Raw genomic sequence first — 16,109 nt, 5'->3', positions numbered from 1 at the left:
TATTATAATATAATTCATAATTCATTCAGTACAAATAAATAAATTAATGAATCAAATTACTAGTTTATTTAACAGTGACATATCTGAGTCATTAATTAGCCTTCATTTTTTGGTTTTCAACATAAAAAGTTCCACACGCTGAAAAATGGGATCGTTAGTCTGGACAGTGTGAGCTTGTCATAGCCTAATATTCATTCACAACTCTGATCATTATTTTCTGCAGTTACCCCCCCCCCCCCCCCCAAAAAAAAAAAGTACAACATGGGAACAGTGATTCAAATGCTTGCTAAACTTCTTTTTTTTTAATATATATATATATATATATATATATATATATATATATATATATATAATGAGTGTAAGTTACAGATTGGAAAGGTTCTAACAGAAAGTGTGGCCATCAGAATAAGAATACAGTGCCTAAAAAGATATGTAAATAGATGCGTGTAAGCCATACAAATATAATGCAACAATACAAGATAACCCTGGAGTTAGTTTATCTCTTCATTTGGTAGATCTGTAGAACAAATATGATTACACTTATATATAATGCAGTTTTTTTCCCACTCTCCTATCTCGTCTCTTCCTATCTCGCTAGCTAAACTCTCCTGAGGATCACAATTTTCGGGCTCATATATCTTGGTCGGTAAATAGAAGACCAGCAGCCTGCAGTGCAGTGTATTTTTTGCCATTCTTGCCAGAGTAATTCAAGACATAAATAGACAGCACTGCCAGGGCGGTCTTATTTTCTTCAGCGAAAATAATGTTCAGCATTTTCACCAACATTTTCTGAACTGTGTTTGCTGTTCTATCATTTTTATTTATAAACAGCAATCACAGAGAGAAAGGCAGTACAGTCCAAGACGTCTTTGAGGGGTTTGTTTCTAATCTGTAAATTTCCCGGGGCACACAATCTGAAAAGCTGCCTGATATGCCCTTCACACAGAGACACTGAAAACTTAAGTTATTTTCTTGATCGGTTAGCCAGCAAAATATTTTCCAAACTAATTTAAGTAATATTTGACTTTATTGTAAATCAATCAGAAAAACACATGTAAACATTACTTCAACTAATTTAGCAGCAAGCATTTACAAGTTCTCATTAACGGCGATTTACCGTTTCTAAAAATAATGACATACGATTATTATTTTTTTATCATTATTTAGACGCCCTTATCCAGGACTTATAATTGCTACAAGATATCACATTATTATTATTATTTTTTTACATACAATTACATTATTTTTTTTACATACAACTACTCATTTATACAGTTTTTTTTAAATTATTTTTTAACTGGAGCAATCTAGGTAAAGTACCTTGCTCAAGGGTACAGCAGCAGTGTCCCCCACCTGGGATTGAACCCACAACTCTCCGGTCAAGAGTTCAGAGACTTAACCACTACTCTATACTGCTGCCCACGATAATATTTATACTATCTTATTAAAATAAGCTGTTTATAAAAAATAAATATCAGAAACTAACCTCAATTCTTAAAAAAACAAGAGTGATGCTGATGGACTATACGGAAAACTAGTCCGATCACTTCACAGCGCAAGCACCGCCTCCTTCTCCGTTTTGGTGACATATTTTTTCAAGTCTCTTGTTGTTTTAGCCAACAGCTTCTGTTGATTAAAGGTACAGTGGTCTGTCACAAATTCACACCACTGACACAGAGCCGCTGGCATTCAGTGTTAAGGGTACAAAAACGTACCCGCCACTGTGGCTTATAAGTATTGTAGCGTGCACGGGGAAGGCAGCAATAGAGCTGGTGGGTGACGTAATCGGCTCTTTTGTACAGTGGTATCGGCGCTATGCTTTAGTGCGAGAAGTACCGGGTTCGTGCCCGCCCTCCGGCTGTGTGTGGATTGCCTCGCCCTGTGTGATGCGCCTGCCTGCGGGAACCAAGATCGCTGCAGTATCTGATATTTACCCGCCACACCAAATTAACACGCGTTTGACGGGTGGGCGGGTGTTAATTTCGATCCCTGAGGGAGGATTTTAACTTCCTCCGTGTCACCCATTATTCCACACACACGCAGATATCCAAGTGCGCACATACCAATATTGCTTTTTAATCTGCAGGTGAAGTGATTGTTCAATCCCCGTGCCTAAATACAAATATACATTTTAAATCAACCCTACTACATAACCCACACTCCGTGCACCAGTACATACACACTACATACAACATAAAACACAAAAACTATGCACAGGGGCAGGGCACCCAGCCACACCTGATCAAGTATTGACTGCAGGGTCAAAGATCAGCTGCTGTAAAACAGAACTGAGGAGTGAGACAGGGCTGCTGCCTGAGCCCAGTCCTCTTTAACCTGTACATCAATGACTTGGCCACCAGGCTGGACCATCCCTCACTTGCAGGGCTACGGCTCTGCGACACGAACATCAACTGTCTGCTTTATGCTTACGACTTACTTCTTCTATCACCAACAGAAGAGGGCTTACAACAGAGCTTAAACCTGTTAGACTAATACTGCAAAATTTAAAATGTAATTCAATTAAATTTAAACAAGATCAAAATTATGATCTTCCAAAAGAAAGCCAAAAATAACAGTAGACAATATCAATTTTATTTCAACAGGGAACTACTACAGCACACAACCAGCTACAGCTACCTAGGAATAGCATAGGGCAGCAGTGTGGAGTAGTAGTGCAGCAGTGTGGAGTAGTAGTGCAGCAGTGTGGAGTAGTGGTTAGGGCTCTGGACTCTTGATCGGAAATTCTGGGCCGCTTTGGTTTTTAGATAACCTCCCAAATTTTGATCCGCTCTGACAACATCCCAATTTCTGGGCTGCTCTGGTTTTTAGATAACGTCCCGAATTCTGCATTTTCGAATTCAGGCCAGTTTTTGAGTTATTCTGCTTAGCTGACAGCCGAGTTTCTAAGTCATGCATGCACAGTTTACCATAAACTGGATGTTAATTCATTTAAGAGTAACCCTTAGTTCATGAATCAAAGTTAATGTATTTTTTACTCTTCCCAGAAAACATTTAGGAACATGGTATACCAAAAAGAAAAAAAAAGGACATCTCATTTGCTTATGTAATGTCCATCAATATATAGTGAGGCGTAGGGGTTTATCAGAACTTCTGGGTTTAAGAGACCAGTGCCCTTCAAAAACTTCAAATAAATCCTATTGTATTGTATTAGTCAACATTTCCCTTATCTATTCCTGATAGTTTATACTGTAGGTCAGGGGTTTTCAACCTTTTTTTGAAACTGTACCCCTTCTATCTGGAGGTTTCAGCTCGAGTACCCCTTTACAATTTTCGCTCAACTGAACGGTACCTCAGTTACAATAAAATGGAGAATAATCTGATGACCCCCCCCACCCCCCCCGTTTATTTAATAAATTTGGGTGACAAACTGCTGTTTTAGGACAGAACAACAAACAGTAGGCTTAATTCTTAAAACTTTCAACTACAAGTATTTGGATGCACAGAATTAAAAAGACAAGTATTGGGTTAGGAGCACACCTATTTTTTAGTAACTTTGACGGCCTTTTTAAAATTTTGACAGCCTTTTGTAAAAGTGAAAGCCTTTTGATACCCAGCATACACTGCAATACCCAGCAAAGTTATACACTGATATTCTGATAGCACAGCAATTCAAATGAAGTTTGTAATTGGTTGTGTTCCTCAAATACACAATAAAAAGTGATATTTATAGGGTATACAGTTATACAGCGATACAGTGGTTTCGGACATCTAAAAACAGGTACTGCGAGCATCTGGATTCATACCCAGAGGTACTCTGTAGCCTCCTAGGACATTCACAGCTTGTTTGACACCCTCTTGTAGTTGCCCGTTTCTGCATATAAAGCAAAATGTTTGTCAATCTCTCTTTTTTCTTATAAATCAGTCTTTGCAGGAATCATTCCAAAAACACTTGAATCAGTTAGGGACTACCAGTCTGACACTACAGGCCTTTAAATTGCAGTACCAATTTGCAAGTTGCTAAGTGGTTGCGTTCCTCAAATTTGCACTGCAAAGTGATATTTTAAAGAATAGGGTATATAGTGCTTTTTTTCGCCTCTGCTCGCTTTTGGTGCAAAACTATGCTCCAATACACTCAAGCTGATACTGTGATCACAAAACACTTGGAATGGACTTAAATTGGTGCTTCTGTTGCATAAATACACTACAAAATGTGCACATTTCAGGTCTTATATATAACAAACATTTTTTGTATGTATTTTGCTATAAGAAATCGTGGTCGGGGGGGGGGGGGGGGTCCTCCTGTCGTACCCCATGAGTCCACAAATCCTGGGCCAACAAACTCGCTAGTACTCTCTTTAGATGCACAACAGTCTTAGCTAAAGAAAATGGGTTCCTTCGAGTTCGTACGACCCACGACCGCCATTGGCCGAGCCTTACCCCGATGGTGTTTTTATAATGGGATTTGCCATAGGGAAGGGGGTGGTCTCTTATCGTACCCGTATCTCCACGACCCCTGGGCCAACAAACTCAGAAGGGCACTCTTTGTGTGCACAAGAGTCTTAGCTAAAGAAAGACATTGGCCACGGGTTCAAACGCCACCCCACCGCCAGATGGTGGGCGTTGCCCCAAATGGGTTTTGTAATGGGATTTCCCATAGACATTTTTCAGGGTGCTATATCTCGGGTTCCGGGGGTCCCCGAGACTTGAAAATCGGTACGGAGGTCCACCTCGGGGCCCCTGTCGATCCCTCCAAGCGATGTGTCCCCAGCTAGAAAGGAAACCAGTTTAGACTTTTTTTGCCAACCTGGAGCTCAAAAGCTATTGGAAATGCAACCTTGACATGCCATCATGCTGAAAATGTGTAAATTTGTTGAAAATGTAGCATTTGAAAACGGATGGCTCCCTGTGAAAGAGGGCCCCCAGACATGACCCTAGGAAGTTCAACCCAGTTTCTAGGCCCCGGGGTCATGGAGATATGACCCCGAAAAGGGTAGTTTTTGGACATTTTTGACAGGGCGTATCTTGGGTTCTGTGGGGGTTAGGAACTTGATTTTTTTTTTGCGGTGGTGCCCCATGGGCCCCACACAAGGAGTCACCATTTTCATGGTTCAGATGCCAGGACGGCTTGGCAAAGTTAATTTTTTTCATCATGACATGAGTTTTTGGGTGAACCACCACACCATTTTAGGGGGTGGTTTGGGGTGCTCCCCTGAGTCTATATCACTTTGAATGGTGGTTCTACGTGCTTGGGTTCGAGAGATATGCCTGAAATGTGTTTTTCAACCCTGCCATAGACATGAGTGAGGCTGAACACCCTGAAAATATTTTTTGCAAAGAATTGCTACGAAACTGGGCATGTTACATACAGGCTGGTCTAGAACCCTTCGAACGGTGGTTGTAGGTGCTCTGGTTTGAGAGATATGACTGAAAATGTGTTTTATAACACTGCCATAGACATGAATGGGGCTGAATACCCGAAAATATATTTTGCAAAGAATTGCTACAGTGGGTGTATGCGTGCAGGGGTTGCATGGTGGTGTGTGCATGTAGGGGTTGCATGGTGGTGTGTGCGTGCAGAGGTTGCATAGTGGTGTGTGCATGTAGGGGTTGCATGGTGGTGTGTGCGTGTAGGGGTCACATGGTGGGTGTATACATGTAGGGGTTACATGGTGGGTGTATACATGTAGGGGTTGCATGGTGGTGTGTGCGTGCAGAGGTTGCATGGTGGTGTGTGCGTGCAGGGGTTGCATGGTGGTGTGTGCGTGCAGGGGTCACATGGTGGGTGTATACATGTAGGGGTTGCATGGTGGTGTGTGCATGCAGGGGTTGCATGGTGGTGTGTGCATGTAGGGGTTGCATGGTGGTGTGTGCGTGCAGGGGTTGCATGGTGGTGTGTGCGTGTAGGGGTCACATGGTGGGTGTATACATGTAGGGGTTGCATAGTGGTGTGTGTGTGCAGGGGTCTTATGGTGGTGTGTGCGTGCCAGGGTTGCATGGTGGTACACGTGTGTGGAGGGGAATTGGAGTTCAGGTTTTGCGCAAAAGAGGGGCGGGGAAAAGACTGGGAAGGGTAGGGTAAAAGAAAAATTACTACAATCATTTATTTTCACTTTCGACTCCCAGTCTCCTTTCCCTCACTTTATGATTTTATTTTGTTATTATTTCATTATTGTCAAAATAAACAGCCTTCATCTACTCACAGTTGCAGTCTCAATTCTGTCCAAAAAGAACCTGAAACACTACAATATATTGATGGACGTTACATAAGAAAATGAGATGTCATTTTTTCGGAATACCATGTTCCTTCCCAAAAATGTGTTTTAATATTAGCCTTTAATAAAGGAAAACGACTGCTTTAATTAATTTTCATGTATCTATTTCAGTGCAATGTAGTTTCTAGACGTAACAAGAAATACCTTTTTTTTAACATTTACATTTTATTTCTGTTTTTTCATAAAAAATAAAAAAAAAAGATTTCTGGGGAGAGTAAAACATACATTAACTTTGAATCATGTACTAAGGGTTACTCGCAAATGAATTCACGATCCAGTTTATGGTAAACTGTGCATGGATGACTTAGAAACTCGCTGTCAGCTGAGTCCCCAAAACTGGGCTGAATTCGAAAATGGAAAGCGGCCCAGAATTTGGGACGTTATCAAAAAACCAAGGCGGCCCAGAATTTGGGACGTTATTTAAAAAGCAAAGCGGCCCAGAATTGGGGACGTTATCTAAAAACCAAAGCGGCCCAGAATTGGGGACGTTATCTAAAAACCAAAGCGGCCCAGAATTTGGGACGTTATCTGCAAACCAAATCGGCCCAGAATTTGGGACATTATCTGAAAAGCAAAGCGGTCCAGAATTTGCGACGTAAATGAAAACAGGGCCTGTCTATATGTAAAACTGTGATTACATTAGAGATAAACTAATGTATCCTCTAACAAAACTGCAATAGTGTATACATTTTATATTAAAATATATCGCAAAAACAATTATAGATATATGCTACTTGAAAGAAAAAAGTAAACCACCACAGAAAGCCAATTCTTACATTCGTGCATAACATGATAATTCATATAAAGTAATTACCCATAGTTTGTTATATACCACATTATATTTTAATGGTAAGGTTGTGGAAAGCAGATCTCTCTCTCTCTCCACAATGTTAAAAATGCCTGCAAGCTTTTCCACTCGTGTGACGACATATTCATGTGACAGACATGGACCAATCAAAACGCGAGACTATTATGCGGTTCCATCCCAAAAACCGGGCCTGTGTCATACCTCGACATTTTAATAAGTATTTTCGTCCCACCCTTATCACTTCTGATTGGCTAGCTGTGGAAGAAGCTGATCTTCTATTGGTTACAAAGAAACCAAGAAATGGCTGAACAGAGAGCCTCTGTGTACGCAGACTATTATTTTAAATTTAAGGTGTTATTTGTGTTTTTTTTTTTAAATTAGCAAATAAGTGGTACTGCTTTCTAGATACACGAACCTGATATTTAAATGCTGCATCTAGTAAAGTAAAACAAAACACCATAGCGGCTAAGGTATTAGCGGATTAGGAAAAATCGTGTTGTGTCAATTATAACACTTCGTGGTCAATGTACTGTTGGATGTTTAAAAAAACGTAAAGTTGTTTACAAGCATTACAAGACAAACTTTCCGTGGGTAAAAAATATAATGCTTTTTTTTTCTTTCGATTTTAGCGTAGCTAACCTAGTTTGCTATTTACATATTTTTTGTGGATTTAAACGCTATATATATATATATATATATATATATATATATATATATATATATATATGTACTAGATTTGAAAGAAGCGATATTAGTTTTTTATTGGACATATACAATCCATCGGTTTGTGAAACAATTAAAACATGGAGATTGACAAATATGTTTATAATGACAGAAAATAAACGCTTACATATGAGATTATCTGTACTGTAAAATCTCATGGCGATATGTTTATGTATTAATTAATCTCTGGGTGTTTATTTTTCAGTGACAGTAGGGAAAGAATGTTGCCCCCCCCCCCAAAAAAAAAAACAAGATAAATTTGTTTTTTTTTCAAAAATTGCACACCTCATATAGGCACACAGCCCCCATATCCCCATATTATGATACTAATGTGTGCTGAAGAATATCCTTACTGTAACAAGTTACATCACAGCTGGTTAAGCACTCTAGGTATTTAAAAAAAATGTAATGCAGATGTACATACAGACACCATCACACAGAAGGTGCAAAAAAGGGTATCACATTTTCTTTCAAAATGGTGTAACATTTACATCAAACACCAACAGTGAAAATCTGACACTTTCAACATGGCTTATTAAGTATCTTAAGTAATTAAGTGCACTGAGCTATAACATTTGGCACTTAAGGTACTGGGTCACATTAGCCTTTATTCACGGTATGCTGAATACCTTCACAAAATATATGTATTTAAATGCTTATCTTGTGTCTCCCACAATAAATACATTATTGTAATAATTGCATGCACTTCTTTTTCCTCTGATATCCTGGTTTCATCATCAGTTTACACTATTCCTATGTCTACATTGTTTTCATGTTCAGGTCAGCAATGAAACGAGTTTCGTGATCCCAGCCTAGCCCCCAGCAAGCAATACCACAACAAAAAAACAAAAAAAAAAAAACAACTATATAATAAGAACATAAGAAAGTTTACAAACCAGAGGAGGCCATTCGGCCCATCTTGCTTGTTTGGTTGTTAGTAGCTTATTGATCCCAGAATCTCATCAAGCAGCTTCTTGAAGGATCCCAGGGTGTCAGCTTCAACAACATTACTGGGGAGTTGGTTGCAGACCCTCACAATTCTCTGTGTAAAAAAGTGCCTCCTATTTTCTGTTTTGAATGCCCCTTTATCTAATCTCCATTTGTGACCCCTGGTCGAAAAAGTCCTCTGGGTTGACATTGTCAATACCTTTTAGAATTTTGAATGCTTGAATCACATCACAGCGTAGTCTTCTTTGTTCAAGACTGAACAGATTCAATTCTTTGAGCCTGTCTGACATGCCTTTAAACCTGGGATACCTCTGGTCGCTCTTCTTTGCACTCTTTCTGGAGCAGAAATATCCTTTTTGTAACAAGGTGACCAGAACTGAATACAATATTGTAGGTGAGGTCTTACTAATGCATTGTAAAGTTTTAACATTACTTCCCTTGTAGATATATTCACAATATATCCGAGCATCTTGTTGGCCTTTTTTTATAGCTTCCCCACATTGTCTAGATGAAGACATCTCTGAGTCAACATAAACTCTTAGGTCTTTTTCATAGATTCCTTCTTCAATTTCAGTATCCTCTATATGATATTTATAATGTACATTTTTATTGCCTGCGTGCAGTACCTTACACTTTTCTCTATTAAATGTCATTTGCCATGTGTCTGCCAGTTCTGAATGCTGTCTAGATCATTTTGAATGACCTTTGCTGCTGCAACAGTGTTTGCCACTCCTACTATATTTGTGTCGTCTGCAAATTTAACAAGTTTGCTTACTATACCAGAATCTAAATCATTAATCAGCTAACTCCATGCATATAATATTCACGCTGTTGAAATTAACCACACATATCTGTATATTTCAGTTTAAGATATTAATTGGCACTGCTACATAAAATATATAAAATAAACATGGAACAATATCCATAACATCTTCATAGCATTCATAACATATCTATTAATTTTTAAATCCCTCTCTCTCTCTCTCTCTCTCTCTCTCTCTCTCTCTCTCTCTCTCATTCTTATTATTCTTTCATATGTCTATTTTAGTTTTAATATTTGTTACTGAACAACCTTTGACAAAGTTTGAAGAGTGCACTGGACTACCAGAGGAGTAAAATTCCTGCCGTCCTCGAAAACATTACGTTGCAACACAGATACAAAAGTCAGTCAAACGCATGTTCATGCCATTTCTGTAAGGCATGCCATTTCTGTAAGGCATGCCATTTCTGTAAGGTCGTAAAACGTAATGTCAAAGCATTTCATTTTCTACCTTTGCTCTAATAATTAGGACTTAGACGGCTGATCAAATAAGTTGTATCTTACCTTTTAAATCATTGTGGCGTCATCTTTCATTTCACAATGGATGCCTTTTTAGCAAATCTGAGCCGACCCACTGGTCCAAATCAATTCGTTTCTGTAGCCAGTGATGTTATGAAAGTTAAGAATGTGCGCGATCTTTTAGTGCAATGACAATACACAGTGGTAAACGCTATACTTCCTCTATCCAATTTCCATTTGATCAGCTGACTGTTACTTTAAGGTTATTTTTACTGCCACCTTTTGGTATTTGCTGGAAATGCTACATTGTACAAACAAATAACAAAGGAAATGGCAGTAATTCAAATATATGCTCATTAAGTTAATATTTAACTGTCTTGAGCCGAAATATTAACATGAGCGTGACTTTAGAAAGTAAACTCGTGCTAATTAGGGTCACGGACCTGTAGACAATCCAAGTAACTGGGCTAACATTAGAAAGCAGTTTATGATAAATGCAATTCCATGTTTTCATCACCATTGAAAGTTGGTAAAGACTAAACCGACAATCAGTAATTACGTGGCAAAAGAGGTGACCAGGAGTGTGCTGGATTCCAGTCCCTAGGAACACTCCAGCACCCTTAAAGTTCTTTCCTTCCTTTATTGTCCTGTGTGAAAACAGAATGTAGAGTTTGCTTTCACTGTACCTTTTGAACTCTTACTGAACAATAAAAGCTGACATGTCGTTCTGACATAAGTTTAGCTCTTTAATTGTGGTTGTTTAAAAAACTTTATGGTGTTTTGTGAGCAGGTAAAGAAGCAATGCCAATGTCAACAATGAGTGACAAACTACTAACTGGTTTAATCTGTTTAATCTGTACACAGGGCTGGTATGTACTTCCCTGGGCTCTTGCTAGATGGATGCATTAAGCATCATTACCTAGTGGACACAGCATGGGGTGATTTTCGTCAGGAAGTCAGTGTAAGTTTCAGTCTGTTATCACTGATACATTTTAGAAGTTTTTGTGAAGCTGAAATTCTGCCAGTACTCTGTACCGGGACTTTAATGCAGGTGTAATATCGAATTCTGTTCTTCATAGTATTCAGCGTCCCCTGTTCATGTGCGCATGTGCAGAGCTATCTTTAATGCAGGTGTAATATCGAATTCTGTTCTTCATAGTATTCAGCGTCCCCTGTTCATGTGCGCATGTGCAGAGCTATCTTTAATGCAGGTGTAATATCGAATTCTGTTCTTCATAGTATTCAGCGTCCCCTGTTCATGTGCGCATGTGCAGAGCTATCTTTAATGCAGGTGTAATATCGAATTCTGTTCTTCATAGTATTCAGCGTCCCCTGTTCATGTGCGCATGTGCAGAGCTATCTTTAATGCAGGTGTAATATCGAATTCTGTTCTTCATAGTATTCAGCGTCCCCTGTTCATGTGCGCATGTGCAGAGCTATCTTTAATGCAGGTGTAATATTGAATTCTGTTCTTCATAGTATTCAGCGTCCCCTGTTCATGTGCGCATGTGCAGAGCTATCTTTTTCCAGTCACTACACGTGCTCACAGGGCCGGATTAACCTAGACACAAATTAGGCTACAGCGTAGGACCCTCGCGAGGTCACCGTTTGTTTGGGACATTTTACAAAAAACTGCATATGGACGGACGTGCCCACATACACAGGAAGAGAGGCGCACAAAAGCTTGCTTTTGGTTAATTTGGTTTTGACGGCTATGCATTTCTTTGTCGATTAAGAACATAAGAACATAAGAACATAAGAACATAAGAACATAAGAAAGTTTAAAAACGAGAGGAGGCCATTCAGCCCATCTTGCTCGTTTGGTTGTGTCACACGGCTGGCTGAGTGGTGACGTCAGAGCCAGGAAATGAATACACAGACACAGGACAGATGAGGTGAAATGATGAAAGCGCTGTTGCGCGGTTTATTATAAATAAAAGGTTTAAACAAACAGAAGACAGGACACGGCACTTTACGCCAAAATAAATAGACAAACAAAACGGACTAACGCTTAAACAAATGGTGGACGGACAGACAAATAAACACGGTGAGTCAAACAGTTATTATTATTATTCTTTTTGTTATCGTTTATTTTACCTCCTTCTCCACACCCGTTCTCCACTCACCGAACACACAACCCCGAGTGAGTAAAACGTGCATCTATATATACTGTTGTGCTGGGATTCAATTACTAATTAATTATTCACTTGAATCCCAGCACGTGAATTAATTATGTTCAACCTTGTGCTCACATATTAAATACTTTAAATGCACGTGAAGTGATGTGCAATCCTCGTGCTTAAATACAATTACACATTTTTAAACACACGTGAAACACAGACCCGTTTATATCCCGTGTACCAATGCCTATATACCAACATCAACACAGCACACGTAACATACAACACAGAAATGCACACAAGGGTGGGGCACATTGCCACAGGCTGTTAGTAGCTTATTGATCCCAGAATCTCATCAAGCAGCTTCTTGAAGGATTCCAGGGTGTCGGCTTCAACAACATTACTGGGGAGTTGGTTCCAGACCCTCACAATTCTCTGTGTAAAAAAGTGCCTCTTTTCTGTTCTGAATGCCCCTTTATCTAATCTCCATTTGTCACCCCTGGTCCTTGTTTCTTTTTTTCAGGTCAACGAAGTCCCCTGGGTCGACATTGTCTATACCTTTTAGGATTTTGAATGCTTGAATCAGATCACCGCATAGTCTTCTTGGTTCAAGACTGAATAGATTCAAATCTTTTAGCCTGTCTGCATATGACATGCCTTTTAAAACCCGGGATAATTCTGGTTGCTCTTCTTTGCACTCTTTCTAGAGCAGCAATATCCTTTTAGTAACGAGGTGACCAGACTGAACACAATATTCTAGGCATTCACATATGGTCGCCCTGAGGCAGCCCTGAGCTGCCTTAAATCACAAGTGTGAATGGGGTCAATGTGTCTCCGAATTTGCAGTCTTAAAGTAATTACCCAGAATACTAATCTGTCAGTATTGTTAAAATAAGCCAATACGACCTACACACCTAATGACTTTGCCTCCTTCTGCTCCAAAGTAGACAGCATTCTCCATACCTTCTCCTCCCCCTCCCCACGTGAACACATCCTGCCCTTTCCCACATTCTCATCTTTCTCACCTCTGACTCTGACCATTGCTCCTTACTCCAGGCCAACTACTTGCACCCTGGATCCCCTTCTTACTCGCTTCTTCCAATCCATTGCCCCTGCTCTTCTTCCTTTTATCCCACCCCTCACTGCTCTGTGACTTCCCCCCACTCTTCAAAACTGCTTGTGCCACCCCCATGCTTAAGAAATCTTCTCTTGACCCTTCCTCCGACCAGAACTATCACCCTGTCTCTCTCCTCCCATTCCTCGAAAACTTGTGAGTAAGCTGTCCACTGCCAGCTGGCATCCTTCCTCACTGAGCACTCTCTGCTTGACCCTCTTCGCTCTGGTTCCATCCTGCAAATTCCACGGAAATCGCCCTCCTTTCTGCTTGGGCTGCCTCCCTCTCCTCCATTCTAATTCTCATTGTCATCTTCTGCACCGCTCAGCCTGTTAGGAAAAATAGCTTTGTCCTTCTTAACCCTGCAGGCTTCTGGGATGCCCCTGCCGGGAGGTGCTTTTCTTTGAGGGATCACAAGGAAAGAAAAACAATTTTTGCAATCTTTGGAAAAATAATTTTGGAACGTTTCAACATCTTCTTCACCATGAGGACTTGACACCTGTACTGTATTTCAAGACAGTATTTCAACTTCCCCCTTATAAAATGGGAAAACCCGGTGAGGAGCACTACAGGCATGGTGGAAATGACAAATGACTGCTTCCTAACATAATTTGTCAAGGCACCGACTAGAGGGGAGGGGAATAAAACAGAGGTCAGAGAACCATTGGGAAACTCAGACTCAGACCACAATGGTTATCTGACCATTGGGAAACTCAGACCACAATGGTTATCTGACCTCTGTTTTAGTTATTCTGTCTGTTATTTGAAAATACTAAATCAAGGCATGCCTCCCCTCTAGTTGGTGCCTTGACAAATTGCGTTAGGTAACTACAAACCAATAAGCCTGACTTCTACAGACCAATAAGCCTCCTATTATATGTACACTTATGGAAACTATAAGATCTAAAATGGAAAATTACATATATGGTAACAATTTCCTGGGAGACAGTCAGCATGGTTTCAGGAAAGGGAGATCGTGTCTAACTAACCTGCTTGACTTTTTTGAGGATGCAATATTGACAATGGATAATTGCAAAGCATACAACATGGTTTATTTAGATTTCCAGAAAGCTTTTGACAAAGTCCCGCATAAAAGATTAATTCTCAAACTGAACGCAGTAGGGATTCAAGGAAATGCATGCACATGGATTAGAGAGTGGTTAACATGTAGAAAACAGAAAGTACTGATTGAGGGGAAACCTCAAAATGGAGCGAGGTAACCAGTGGTGTACCACAGGGATCAGTATTAGGTCCTCTGCTATTCCTAATCTACATTAATGATTTAGATTCTGGTATAGTAAGCAAACTTGTTAAATTTGCAGACGACACAAAAATAGGAGGAGTGGCAAACACTGTTGCAGCAGCAAAGGTCATTCAAAATGATCTAGACAGCATTCAGAACTGGGCAGACACATGGCAAATGACATTTAATAGAGAAAGGTATAAATTATTGCATGCAGGCAATAAAAATGTGCATTATAAATATCATATGGGAGATACTGAAATTGAAGAAGGGAACTATGAAAAGACCTAGGAGTTTATGTTGACTCAGAAATGTCTTCATCTAGACAATGTGGGGAAGCTATAAAAAAGGCCAACAAGATGCTCGGGTATATTGTGAGAAGTGTTGAATTTAAATCAAGGGAAGTAATGTTAAAACTTTACAATGCATTAGTAAGACCTCACCTAGAATATTGTGTTCAGTTCTGGTCACCTAGTTACAAAAAGGATATAGCTGCTCTAGAAAGAGTGCAAAGAAGAGCAACCAGAATTATCCCGGGTTTAAAAGGCATGTCGTATGCAGACAGGCTAAAAGAACTGAATCTATTCAGTCTTGAACAAAGAAGACTACGCGGCGAACTGATTCAAGCATTCAAAATTCTAAAAGGTATAGACAATGTTGACCCAAGAGACTTTTTCGACATGAAAAATGAAACAAGGACCAGGGGTCATAAATGGAGATTAGATAAAGGGGCATTCAGAACAGAAAATAGGAGGCACTTTTTTACACAGAGAATTGTGAGGGTCTGGAACCAACTCCCCAGTAATGTTGTTGAAGCTGACACCCTGGGATCCTTCAAGAAGCTGCTTGATGAGATTCTGGGATCAATAAACTACTAACAACCAAACGAGCAAGATGGGCCGAATGGCCTCCTCTCATTTGTAAACTTTCGTATGTTTCCTATGTTCTTATGTATTCCAACTTTCTACTGAAACCAAATCTGGTAACTATGGTGCATAATAATATGTGAAATTAATCCATCTTGAACATATCTTGAATTCTTAATCTGATAGAATATATTAATTCATTAATTCATACATTTAGAATTTTGATAAAATATATGGTTAACAATTTTCTGAACACATTTAACTAATTACAAAATTAGTTATTAGAAATCCTATGCTAATACTTTTAACATACCTAATTTTATAACATTCAAATAAACAAAAGCAAATTTACTTTTAAACTCGGTTGTCTGATTTCATTTTTGAACTTTAATTAACACTAGAACCGCCACGGTAGTCATTTAGGAGATTTACACTTTTAAAATTTGAATTATCTGCGTGTGTTAAAGATCACTGGTCGTCTGTTCTTTACCTTTCCTAAATACATGCATTAAATACTCTGACGGCGTTTGAAAGTAAGATTCGCAAAAATAAAAAAGTTATGAGCACTTCTACCTAGAACCGCCAGAAGTAGTGATTTTGATGGCTTGTTACAATACATGCTTTTATTGTTAATATAACCTACAATAAGCTATTTTTATATGTATACAAGCCAGTTTGTTATCTCTACCTCCGCTGAGTTTGCAGCAGTATGTATTCGAATAGAATATTGTTCTTGAAATCTAGATATGTGTTATCCAAATATCTATTGTAATCT

At 39.4% G+C, this 16,109-nt stretch overlaps 1 protein-coding gene across 3 annotated transcripts in view; it reads right to left on the bottom strand.

The window, feature by feature from the left end:
• The window catches only part of LOC117433220 (transmembrane protein 106B-like), a 72,078-nt gene extending 61,857 nt beyond the window's left edge, over nucleotides 1-10,221 (bottom strand). For all 3 annotated transcript variants that reach the window (XM_034055296.3, XM_059006695.1, XM_059006696.1), the window contains exon 1: nucleotides 10,037-10,221. The gene's annotated coding sequence lies outside the window, so the exon portion shown is untranslated. The remainder of the gene's footprint in view (nucleotides 1-10,036) is intronic.
• Nucleotides 10,222-16,109: the final 5,888 nt, after the last annotated feature.

This window comes from Acipenser ruthenus, chromosome 33 (genome assembly GCF_902713425.1).
Source record: "Acipenser ruthenus chromosome 33, fAciRut3.2 maternal haplotype, whole genome shotgun sequence".
NCBI lineage: Eukaryota > Metazoa > Chordata > Actinopteri > Acipenseriformes > Acipenseridae > Acipenser > Acipenser ruthenus.
This window is presented reverse-complemented; position numbering and strand designations above follow the sequence as displayed.